The sequence below is a fragment of the Dipodomys spectabilis genome, unplaced genomic scaffold (genome assembly GCF_019054845.1).
Source record: "Dipodomys spectabilis isolate Male_0828 unplaced genomic scaffold, ASM1905484v1 ptg000306l, whole genome shotgun sequence".
NCBI lineage: Eukaryota > Metazoa > Chordata > Mammalia > Rodentia > Heteromyidae > Dipodomys > Dipodomys spectabilis.
Genome location: NW_024870983.1, coordinates 3486682 through 3499815, shown reverse-complemented (window position 1 = coordinate 3499815; position 13134 = coordinate 3486682). Strand labels below are relative to the sequence as shown.

General features: G+C 31.6%; 1 pseudogene; it reads left to right on the top strand.

Annotated features, from left to right (window-relative positions):
- The first annotated feature begins 1576 nt into the window (after window positions 1-1576).
- LOC122127647 lies at window positions 1577-1676 on the top strand (annotated as a pseudogene).
- The last annotated feature ends 11458 nt before the right edge of the window (window positions 1677-13134 follow it).

The following is a 13134-nucleotide window of genomic DNA, read 5'->3' as shown; positions in this document are numbered from 1 at the left end:
ATCCTTCATTTTAAGTTGCCTTGCATTTCACAATTGCTTGCTGCTAATTCCTCATCACAAGGAATTGGGGCCCTGAAATATAAGAACTGAGAAATTGAGATGGGTCTTCAATTACTTTCTGTTGGCATGTTGCATGGGCTTATGTGAGAAGTCTTGCCCCTGTTATCTGATTATACAGGTAACTGGGACCTGAGATCCTAGGATCCATGGGTCCTACAGAAGAAAAGTATGTTTTAGACATCATATCAGCAAAATTTGGGCATAATCAGGAAGAATGCTTCAGAAATATGGAGAAAAACAGTTTGGGACCAGCGAGTTAAAACAATAAACAGAGCAGCAGAGTAAAATCCCATATAGATTAGAGGAAAACAACACTCTTTTATTGCCATGTGAATTCAGAAGACCATGAACACTTAGAAGGTATCACAAGTTTATAACTAGAATATTGCATTGATATTTTTATATTCTTATATATATTCTAAACCTAATTATTTATATTCTAATTCTATTTATTGGAATAAATATTAATTTATTTGTCAAATTATCAATTAATTCTAGTAAGGTTCAGAGTGTGAAATATAAAATCATCACATATAAATGTAAAATATATAACAATATATAATATAATAAAAGGCACATGTTTTGCACTGTTCTGTTGTGGTTAGTGTATCAAAGGCAACTCTGTTTTAAAGTATTATTCCATTATCTCTACCTCAGTGTTTGGTAGAGTCAAACGAAAAGATTTACCATTTGTAGATTTACAGCCTGGAGGCAAGAGGAAACACTGTGGTTAAAACATTACCAATTTAAGGCCTAATAATGAAGAGAAACATATGGACTTCTCCTACAACTATGAAAATATTTGGTGATAAAATGGCAGTAGTATAAGTTCCTGCCTGGTTGGAAGATAGACAGGCCAAGACATTAGGTAATCATTCATATGAACAATTTTTCATCTTATTGGCTTTAGCTACTTTTGAAATAGTAGGTATAATAAACAATCATATTTTGATAAAATGCCTTCTAGTCTGAACAGTTCTGGCTGAACTGTTCATCTCTCTATGATCCCTTGTAACTAAGATTAGTTTTGTTCCAGTAAGACAATCTATGCTGTCAGAGTAAGATATTCTGGTTGGTCTGTGACTACATGGAAGAAGGGTAAAGGGTCAGGTAGACATTTGTGCCAGTAAGACCTCATTTGGGAAAATTTCAGCTGCAGAAATTTAGAAATAGCTCTTAAACAAGGCTTACTTTGAATCCATTGGCTCCACAGCGCTAACACAGTTGGATAAATAAGTACTTGAAAAAGCCGTCATATTTGCACTTAGCTATAATTACTTGAAAATATGATCAAATTCCAAATGAAAAAGACTTAAAATAGTCATTGACAAAAAAATTGCAAATGTGAGCAATCAACTGAACAACACATTTTTTTCAACTATTCACAGAATTTTAGGGAAATCAGATCAATAGCATTTTTAGGAACAATATGGTTTCCTTGTTACAAATAGGCACCTAAGCATATAAGCCTGTATAAATATTGCATCATTAACTACTTAAATTTACATGATACTACATTCTTCAGCAGCATGTATACCAAAATTACAACAATACAGAGATTAACATAGCACTTGTACAAGGATGATATGAAAATTTGTGAAGTATTCAAAATTTTTCATTCTTCAGATGCAAGAAATGAAAAACAGCTATTAAAATGTTGATTACAGAATTACAAGTTTAACAATACACGTAATTCATATAATTAAAAATTAGTTTGATATCAGTGTATTAAATTTTCACCTTAGAAAGGCCTTTGCATAGCATAGCCTTTACACAACTTTTGAAATTAGAAAACATTTTCGTTTTATCCCAAAGAAATATAATATTATAAGGACCTAGGAAAAAAAGGAATCTTAAACTGTTTCTATATGGAATGCAATCTGAAAGGACACATTAATGAACCTATATATTATAAAAACAATGTAGAATTCAATGTATTATATCTAGGAGAGAATAAAATAGATTACGGACACACTATACAAACATAGAATATAGAATATTTTAAAATATACTTTTTCAGACAAACACCTGAAATATCTTTAGTTTCTATACTACTCATTTCAACAGATAAGTTAAAATTATTTCTGATTAACAAAATCACAAACTCTGCATAAATCATTATAGATGTATACAAAAATCTTGAATACATTTTGACATCAAAGGCAGGCAATTCACTTTGAAGAATTCCACAGAATCCGTGAATTGTTACTGTAAGATATTGTTGTTATTTGGATTGTGAAAATATGTTGTATTGACACAAAGGAATTAATATCATTTTTGAAATTTAAGAAAATTAACAGAAAATTTAGGATTTAGCAGAACAATTTGTACAGCCTTCCATAACTTCAAAGAGGTAGTGATACATACTTATCCGTTTGGTAATATCAAATACAGATTCTTCCAAGTGGTTCTTCAGACCTGGTTTGATATAATGGTTAAACAGTTCCAGTTTATTTTTCCTATCTCAATTTCCAGCAGCAAGATGCAAGGGGGTCAACAAGCCTTTAGTTTGGGCATTGGTATCTGGATCATGATGAATAAAGAAGCCACTCTGGTATTATTCCACGTATATGCACTGTGCAGGGGTGTCCAGCCATCTACAGTTATTGCATGTGCCCCTTGAGCCACCAACTCACGGACAATGTCTAAGTGTCCACTGTAGGCTTCCCGATGAAGAGGGGTATACTCATCGTCATCCCTAGTATTCACATGAATGGCCTTTTTGGAAAGTATTCTCCGCACTGTAGTAAGCTGGTTATTTTCAGCAGCCCAAAGAAGAAATTTCCTTTGATCCTTCTCCATTTTTTTCTTGCAATTGTTGCCATTCTTCACTTTTTCATCTTGGTACTCATATTCATCAGAATTGCCTAACCAGATACTTTAAGTGCCAGTGGAAATGAGGTGTCCATGTATTTCCCTAATAGTTCATGTTGGTTGAACTGGTCAGAAATATCTGGTGAATTTTCTGCATATGTTTTTTCACCATGATTTATTTTCTTTTTCCATTTTTACTATTCAAAATTATTCTAACTGGATTAGGGAGTAAATGGACAGCAGAGGTACAAACTGTACAATGAAGGAATAGGTACAGGCTATACAATGAAGGAATAGGTACAGGCTAGGAAAGCAGCTAGAGAAGGCAGGATGATTGTATCTGTGACAAAACTTTGTGGAAAATGGTATCAAGGATTACTTGATACCACTTGCACTGTGATCCACTTGCACTGGAAGCATGATTCTGAACTCTTGCTTTCTGATTCTGAATTATTGCTTTGATCATTATATTCTCCAAGAAGAAAATGTCAGAATTGATAGCAAAGGACCACTAATACATTTTGACATTTCATTAAGCATCTTCAATCATCAAAATCACATGAAGGCAATAGACAGGTCTACTTTTTTAGATGAAAACAAGTGTCTTTTAAAAAAGAAGGAATTTAAGTAGCCTTCCAAAGGACTTGTATTTTACTTACTGCATTATACATTTTTTCTAATGTTGAGTAACAATAAATAATGGATCTATTAGAAAGCTCTTAAAGCTCATCTGTTCAATAGTAAGTTCTCTTACACTATATTATGGTATTTTTTTGTATGGTCTTAGGAAGAAATTTACATCACTAACTTGAATTTGTGACAGGACAATATTTATTATCTAAATATGTGCATTAAATAAGTATAGAGGAAAAAGTAGAAGCCACACTGGTGGATCATGGCTTTAATCCTAGCTAATCAGAAAGAAGAAATCTGAGAATTGTGGTTTGAAACCAGACCAAGAAAAAAAAGTGCATTTGATTTTGATTTGAAAGTAACCAGCAAAAGCTAGAAATGGAGCTGTGGTATAAGCAGTGAAATGCTAGCCTTGAGAAACTAAAACAAAATAAAAATAACAAATTCTGTGACAGAGCCAGGCCCTGACTTCAACCTGTAGTATTAGCATCAAACTAATTAATTAATTAATTAAAAATAAATTAAGTGGTCACATCTGGAGAAAATGCTCAGGGACATCACCCAGGCTCTTATTTCAAAAACTACACTCTACTGAAAAAAATCCATTTAATTAACACCTGTGTAAGTAGAGTATTTTCATCACCCAAATGCACTTCCATGCTCAGTTACCTTTGCAACATAACTCTGTTATGTCTGGAGTACCACATAACATTATCACTTAAGTAGAAAGCATTGCAACATGGGTTCACTCTATCTCTCTAATGGATTTTTCTCCACACAAATACTCAAATCTTACAATTATTCCATTTATTTGAAGTCATAGCTTTTTTCTTTAATATCCATAATATTAGAGTTTGAATTTAGTCTCCTAAATGGGTGTTCTTACCAGTTTGTCATGCCCACAGCCCTAAATTATCCAGATTATTTTTCAGATAGAATCTGGCTTCCTACTTGTGTATGATCATGGGCTCAGTCTAGTTGATGTTATTCTTCTTGGAATTTAGAATAACAGGTGTCTGGCATTGTGTACAGATCTTTATGTCCAGTCTGGGCTTTAACCACTATCCTCACAACAGTAGACTCCCATATATTCAAGATTTTCATAAGCTTATCATAGCTGATTTTTTTTATAAACCTTTGCATTTCCTGCAGGTTCTTGAGTACTGAATTAATTTGTGTTTTCTTGGGTTGGTTTGTTTCATTTGAATATATGTATTGAGTGGTTCCTCACATTTCCTTTGGTTTCTTTCACTCAAGTTCTTACCTAAAGTGCTGAGAAACCAATTCTTCTTTCTCAAGATAGTCAAGGTTAACTTTATTTATACCAAAGCAATTTCAGTAATATTTAAACTTTTTCATATCTATGAATGTTATACAAATGCTAATCACTGAGAAGTGTCTTTTTATATTCACAGCAGTCTTTGGCATTCACAGACTTATCATGAATTATACCAATATAATAAAACTACAGATGCTTGCCAGGAGGCGAAAAACCTATTACTAATTGTTTGACAGAGGCTTCCCTTCTCATGAATGAAATACGCTGCTTGATGCAGGATTTCACAGAATCATATTGCTAGGAAGAACCTATACAATCATCTAACACTACAGAGTTGAGGGAGATTAATTGACCTCCTGAATAATTTACTTTTATGTCAAATAAAAGCAGGCTTCCAAAAAGAGAGTAGACTTTAGAGAAACATGATGAGTTTTATGTAAATAGGTGCTTAGCTAATTTTGTTAATTGGTGGACTAATACAGGGAAATAAAGTACAGCAAGGTAAAAAAATAAAGAACTCTGCATTGAAATACTCATTTGTGGGTGTGTGTGAGCGCGCACATATGTGCGTGTACACACATGTGCATGTGCATGTGCTCATGCATGCGTTATTCATTGCTCAGGCTTGATAGTACCTAGACACTATGCCAAAGCTTCTGTGGTCAAGGATAGTGGTCTACCACTTGAGCCACTGCTCCACTTCTGGTTGTTTTGAGATAATCACATGTATTTTCATGATTGGTCTGGCTTTGAACAGTGGTCTTCAGATCTCAGCCTCCTGAGTAGCTAGCTAAGCTGATTCAGTCTCTGAGTAGCTAGTTAAAATGCTGCCTGTCCTCTATGCTTCACTGCTCTTTTATACTTTTCCTGAGGTAATCACAAACCTAAGTCATATATGTCTAATTGCTTAAAAATATTTACTGCTTGGCACCAGGGCTCCCAACTGTACTCTTAACTACTTAGGAGGCTTGAGAACAGAACCCAGGCCACACTTTAATGGGCTTCCTTCTCAATCTAAAGCTGGGTGCATTGGATCATTTCCACCATCCTGCACTATCTAGAGTCTAAAATTGGAAGGACTGCCGGATCCAGGCCAGCCAAGGTAGGTAATGCAACTCTGTGCCATTGATGATGGGAAGGCTAAAAGGAGAGATCAGGTGCATGGTATTGTGGAAAGGGAATCCTATCCTAAAATTAACAACGGATATGATGCCAGCCTAGCAATAACAATACACCAAGTTGAAATCCCCACAATTTCTCAAAACCAAAATAAGTATATACCTTAACATCCAAAAACATAGTAGTATTTGTTCTTTGCTCTAATATAATCTTTATCTGATTATCATATGATGTGACAGAATAGTTTCTTCGTTAAACTTATGATATATTTAAAAGGACCTAGAAAATTCTTTCTCACTTCTTAAGTTCAAACGCATGGCAAATTGCCTCATTTCTTACATATTTAACTACCACTAAAAATTCGTCTAATGATTATTATAGTAATATATTCTGATTTATTACTTTACTTTGTAACAGTTTTTAAACTTTTTGCTTCTCTGTTGAAGTTTAAATATTTAAATTCTATCATCAAAATATATTACTTGGGTACTTGGGGCAGTTCTTTACAAAGTTTTTAACCAATGGCTTCTAAGAACTCTTCTTTTTTTATTGTGAAAATATTGTACAGAGGGGTTACAATTACATGGGCAAGATAATGAGTTCATTTCATATCAAGCATTGTTGTCTCCTCCTTTGTTTCCACTTCCCATCCCTCCCCATCCCCTCCTCTCCCCCCCAACCTAATCCTCCGCCCCTCCACAGCCAAAGTTGTAAAATTTGTTTTTCGACATAATCTCTTGTACATCTCATTGTTGCAATGGGCGGGCCCACCTGTATCCCTATTTAAACGACTTGTTTTTTTCCCTTCCCCTCCAAAAATTATACCAACAGCAAATAGAGTGAAAGCAGGGGTTATACCGTGAGGGAGGGACATATAAAACAACAAAGAAATAATCTTATAAATATGTTAGAAATAATCGCATGAAAGAAAAAAAAAACATTTGAATACTTATCTTGGGGTTCATTTCACCTAACATCAACTTATCTGACCTTTTCTGCTTGACTCAGACAAATACTAGTTATTGCAAATAAGGGAAACCATGGGACCTATGTTTCTTTGGGCCTGGCTTACTTAACTTAATATAATTTTTTTCCAAGTGTTTCTATTTCCTAACAAATGGGGCAATGTCATTCTTTCTGATGGAGACATAGAATTCGATCTAAGTATTCTTAATTGGTATATTATTTGTTTTATTTTTAATTTCAATTTAATTTTCTTGTAAACGTAATTTACTTAGGGGTTACATTTACATAAATAAGATAATGAGTACATTTCTTATGGAAGTACCATTGTTATCCCCTCCATCGATTTTTTTGTACACTCAAACAACTACTGATGCTTTTGCAATTGCTATTGATCAATGGGTACTTTTTCTTTCTTTGATCATGCATTTTTATTATAAAATTGATATAGAGAAAGTGTACATTTACTTGTCACCTAAAGAATACACTTCATTTTATTTTCTAAATTTCAAATTTTGAACTCAATTACTTATTTTCTTTTGTTTCTTTAGGGTAATTCTTTTTATAGTGTTGTAGGATTAGTTAATTTAATTTTGCATGATTTTTACACATGTAAATTATTCAGACACATATATTTTGCTTTTAAAATATTTAACATGTGAATATATAAAATTATTTTCTTAATTTTATATGGTTGGTGAATTTAAATAAATTTATTTTCTTATAGTTTTAAACATATTTTCCCAGGTAACAAATACTTACTGTATTTTCAAGAAGCACATAATTTATTAAGAAAGGTTTCATTACCTGGTCACTTTTTTAAAATATTTTTACTTGAATTTGAAAAAGTTTAAGCTGGGCATAGTGATTTTGTGGCTTCCATTTTCTAGCTATGGGAGGAACTGCAAATAGGTTTGTAATTCAGGAGAGCCTGGGAAACTATGAGACCTCATTCTAAAAATATCTAGAGTGAAATGATTAGAGATACAGCCATCAATAGCGAGATATGGAGCACGCAGCTGGTTATCATATTCTAAATCTTGAGTTAAAACACCAGTAACCTCAATCTTTTGTCAAAATAAAACAATATATGTTTCAAAATTTTTATTATTTAAAACTTGTTTGCAAAGGTTCTCATGTGTTCTACTTCTTAATTTTCAATTTACTTAATCTATAAGAATCCAAGTGTATTGTCTGTTATTTCTCCTAAACTTTTCAATAGTATGAGCAATATTATTATCTCATATATTAACCCTTCTTTTACTATTTGTGATAATTTCCTCTGTTTAATATGATAATATCAATATTCCAAATGTGTGTATGTGGTGTGTTTGTGGTTGTGTGAGTGTGTGTGTGTGTGTGTGTGTGTGTGTGTACTTTGTAATGTTGGGGGGTCAGATCCATAGTTTCACATATGCTAGGCCAAGGTTTTACCACTGAACTATACTATCTAGTTGTAATGTAAATATTGTTTTAAATTATGACTTTTAAATTTTCATTACTAGTGATTTTTCAAAATTATATATGATAAAATGTGATCCATATTTTTATTATTTAGAATATTTCCACTGCCTCTCCACTTTCAAACACTTGTGCTTGTTATTGATAAAGGTTTTACTTTGCTTCTTTTCTCTCTTCATTTTGCCATTAGAGTTTACTTATTCTTTCTCTTATTTCTTTGGAAATTAATTATCATATTCCATTACAATTTCTTTACATTGTAAGAGGTCTATACAATGCTTTATTTTCTATTTTATTTTTTCCAATCTTCTCTGACTGTCAGCCCACATTATTCAGTGGATTAAAAAGAAGCTTGTTTCAGGACACTTTGATTATTTTCCCGCTTCTTTTCTCTGAAGTCTTTTTGTCTTTTGAAACAAAAAACTAATGGCATACAGCTCCTACATGGTCCATCATTCTGTCCCCTCTCACTCTCCTCTGTAGTACAGCTCTCAAGTCGTTATCATTCAGTTTTATTATGCTGTAGTGTTATCTAAATTTTAACTCATTCCTAAATTAATTTTAGTGGCTTCAAGCATTCTCCAAAGACATTTTTCTATATATAATATCTGGGGCCTTGTGTTTTCACAAGGTGCAAAATATGAGTGACTATCAAACATCTAGATAACTGTGTAGGATATTGGTCCACCTGCTCAATAAACTCGCATGTAAGTTCAAGGAATACAGATCATTCAGAACAATTTTGTAAAATGATGTAGCTTGAGCTCTCATACTGGATTTGAATCTTATTACCATGTTTAGTAATGAAGACAAAATAGTTCTACTATGAGAACAGACATACAGAAAAATGTAACATATTTATCAAAAATAAATTCTTAGTTTTATGGTCAAAAGATTTTTAAAAGGATGCCATGAACTTTATCAAATAAAAATAGAATTTCAAATGGGTGTATTGGCACTATTGCTTCTCTAGATTTAAAGAATGATCTTGGACTACTACCTTAAAACTTATACAAAAATTTAAAATAAAAAATGATTATCAAACTAAATGTAAGATATAAAAACCTATAATACGTAAATGTAAAAATTCATGACATTGGATCAGTAAAGGTTTCTAAACATGTGACATGGAAAACATTAGTGGCTAAAGAAAAGCAAGAATAAACGGGTTAATATCAACTGATAACCTTTCATAATTCTATGAAAGAAGTGAAAACATATCCAATCGATAGAGGGCACATATTTGTTAATGCTACAATGTTAATTCTACAATGATCCTGAGTCTTAACTACTTTTATATCTTCTAATTACATATAAATTTTTTCCTGAACAGGTTATTTCTTTAAAGACATATATAAATTAATGGTCAATAAAAGGAACAAATGAATTAAGCTCCTCTTTAGTATCTAAGAAAATATAAAAATAAAACTCATTTCTATGACCATAGTATAAAAAGATGTCATAAAATAGAACAATGCATTTTTAGAGAAATTGTTATACTCTAGATAGCATAGTGATTTGTATAATACTGCAATCATTTTTACAAGCCAGTTTTCAAGTCTTCAAAAGGTCAAAGAGAATAGTATATGATCCAGCCATTACACGTCTATGTATTATTAAAGAGAAGTAAAAAATTTATTTGGACAGGGAATGTAGTTCATTGACAGTGCACTTGAATAGTATGTGTGAGAATCTGGAAATAATCCCCAAAACAAATTTTGAAAAGACACACTATAAAGGATATATGGAGGACAATTTCCTGTAACTGAATTTTGTATCTATTTTAATGTGTGCTCTAAAATTTACAGCATTTCTATTTGAAGAAATGCAAGTGTGTGAAAATTAGGCTTGGAAAAACTCTGATTGTACCATTCACTTCCAAAGCACTAAAATGTATACAATAAAAGGAGATCAATATATTGCATGTGAATTTCATGTCAGCAATATATATATATATATATATATATATATATATGTTGTTAAAAATAATTCACACAAATTGCAGAATACCTAAAAAGATGTTTTCGTTGTTGCTTAAAAATTCTTTGTAAACTACAGTTTTTAAAACAAAGATGTGACTGTTTACTTTGTTCTTTTGGTATTTTTTGAGTTTATACAGAGATAACTCAATCAAAAAGTGTATGTGATAACTGGAATATCTAGGAATTATGCATCACTTATAAGTAATTGATAACATTTTCTGGAAGAAACTTTTAGCAAATGACAAAAGACCCATATCTATGCATCTACATTTTATGAAATCTATATGCTACTTGCTCAATCCAATTGCTTTCCTCTTCTTTGCTAGAAAAAAAAGTATTCTCAAGATAAGAGCCAAAAGCAGTGAAAAGAAACAAAATACACAATCATCTTGATATATTTGTGAAAATAACAAATGAATTAAAACAATTCCACTTAAGGAACTCCAATATTAGTATCTATGAAGATGTTCCTGAATGCCAAGATCCATTGAATTTTTGGAATTTTAATTTCCACTAACACATGAAAACTAGAACAAGAAAACAAATATAGTCTTAGAGCAAACCAGCCTTGGAATGATTTTCTTAATTGTTTTGAAATTACAAAAAATTGATACCATTAAATGATCCTTTCCTATGGAAATCATTTAAAAATGTTTATCTCTTATTATAGTTCAAATAACAAACAAGAGAAATTTTATATAATCATTGCAAATATCATTTTATTACTATCATAAAATAGAATAAATGACCCGACCCAATATATCATCATTATTATTAATTCCTCATCATTACCTAAATATCTTAAGCAATCTAAATAGTCATGTCTTTAACATAGTGGTAAATATTCTATACTTTTTTTTAAAGAGAAGATTTTTGTATTGTGTAAATACTGTACAGAATGGTTACAATTAAATAGGGATACAGGTGGACCCATTGCAACAACGAGATGTACAAGTCGTTATGTCGAAAATGACTTTATTCTATACTTTTTACTTAACATTTTCCAGGGGCATATATTCATGTTTTTTTTAACTGTGAAAAAAACCATACAGAGGGGTTAAAATTACATGGGCAAGATAATGAGTACATTTCTTATCAATCGTTTTTACCTCCTCCTTTGTTTCCCCTTCCCTTCCCTTTCCATACCCCCCGCCCCCTCACCCAATCTTCCCCCCCATGGAGGCTAAAAAAGCTTTCTAAGAAATGTTCACAGCAGTTAAAAGATGTTTTTATGAAATTAATGTGATATATGTTGTTGTTCTTGTTCTTGTTCTTGTTGTTCTTGTTCTTGTTCTTGTTCTTGTTGTTCTTGTTCTTGTTCTTGTTGTTTGCAAGGCTTGGACATTGTCCCTAAGCATTTTTATGCTCCAAGGCAGCACTATACAACTTGAGGCACAGATATAATTCCTGTTTTTAGTGGTCAATTGGAGATAAGAATCTAACAAGTACTTTTCTGACTGGGCTAGTTTTGAACACAATTCTAAGATCTCATTACCCAGAATAGCTCGAATTATAGGCGTGAGTCAATGGCACGTGGTTTGATGTATTTTTTAAATTTTAATTATGTTTTAAGGTTTTTGTTTCACTATAATGTACATCATTCTACACATAAATTTAGGTATATGTATATATTTCTGGTGAAAAATAATCTCTAAAAATGTATGTCTTTCTACATATAACATATATGTATATATGTGTATATATATATATATATATATATATATATTTCTGAAGACAGACTCCCCTTAAAATTTTTATGCTACCTTTTTACCTTGGCACATTCTATGTTGTGCCTTTGTCTTTTTGCACATTCCTTTTGAGTTCATAGTTGCTCTATTTACATTTCATCTGTACAAACTGCTAAGAACATTGTTCAACTACCACTTCTTGTTTGCACATACCCAGTTTATGTATGAAGGTACTTTGTCCATGTTAATTCAAAGATATACATCCTATTTTTCCGAAAGTTTCGTAGAATAAAATAACTAATATTTCAATAGAATGTAGAGTTTATTACTTTCAGGGGATTTCAGTTATACACATGATATTATAGTAAAATTTGCCGTATATTACTTGAAATAATTCTATTCAAACTCTTAAATACTTGTGTGTGGTGGTGGGGATAGAGGAAGTTAATTCATACTGATCAGGAATTTGCAATACTATAAAAATCTATTCCATAATTTGTTATAAGTACATAGTCAAGCTACCTGATATGCTTTAGTTTTTTTGTTTATTTGTTCAAAATTTTAATATGAATGCATGCACAGTGGTAACATTAAAATTATTAATCAAAAGACAAATAATCACAAAATCATAGAAACATATCAGACTTTCAATAGTTAGCACTTATGATATAAATAATAATTTTGATGGATAGGATGATGACCACAGTGTAACCTGATAATGACATTGTTGTGATTGAAAAGAAAAAAAAGCTTTACACATTTTTGAAGCTAGATTTCCCACATTTAATACATAGTAATAAACAGCGTTGGATTACATACAATAAGAATAACAAGAGGAGAGTTTCAATATCAAGAAATACAATCACATAAACAGGCAGAGACAGTAAAAACCTTAATTCCTCCAGTCTCCCTAATGTATACTCACTTTTCTTGATGGTACTATTTTCTTATGAATAAAATCATTTATTTCCACATTTTGATGAACTAAAGTGTAGTTTTCAACTTAGTGTGATTAGTTCAAATAACATTCTCATATAGATACTATTCAATAATCAATGTTTTCAAATGATATATTAAGAGTATGTTCTGCAATACAGCTGTAAAGACATGACACAATTTACATAATACCAGTTTC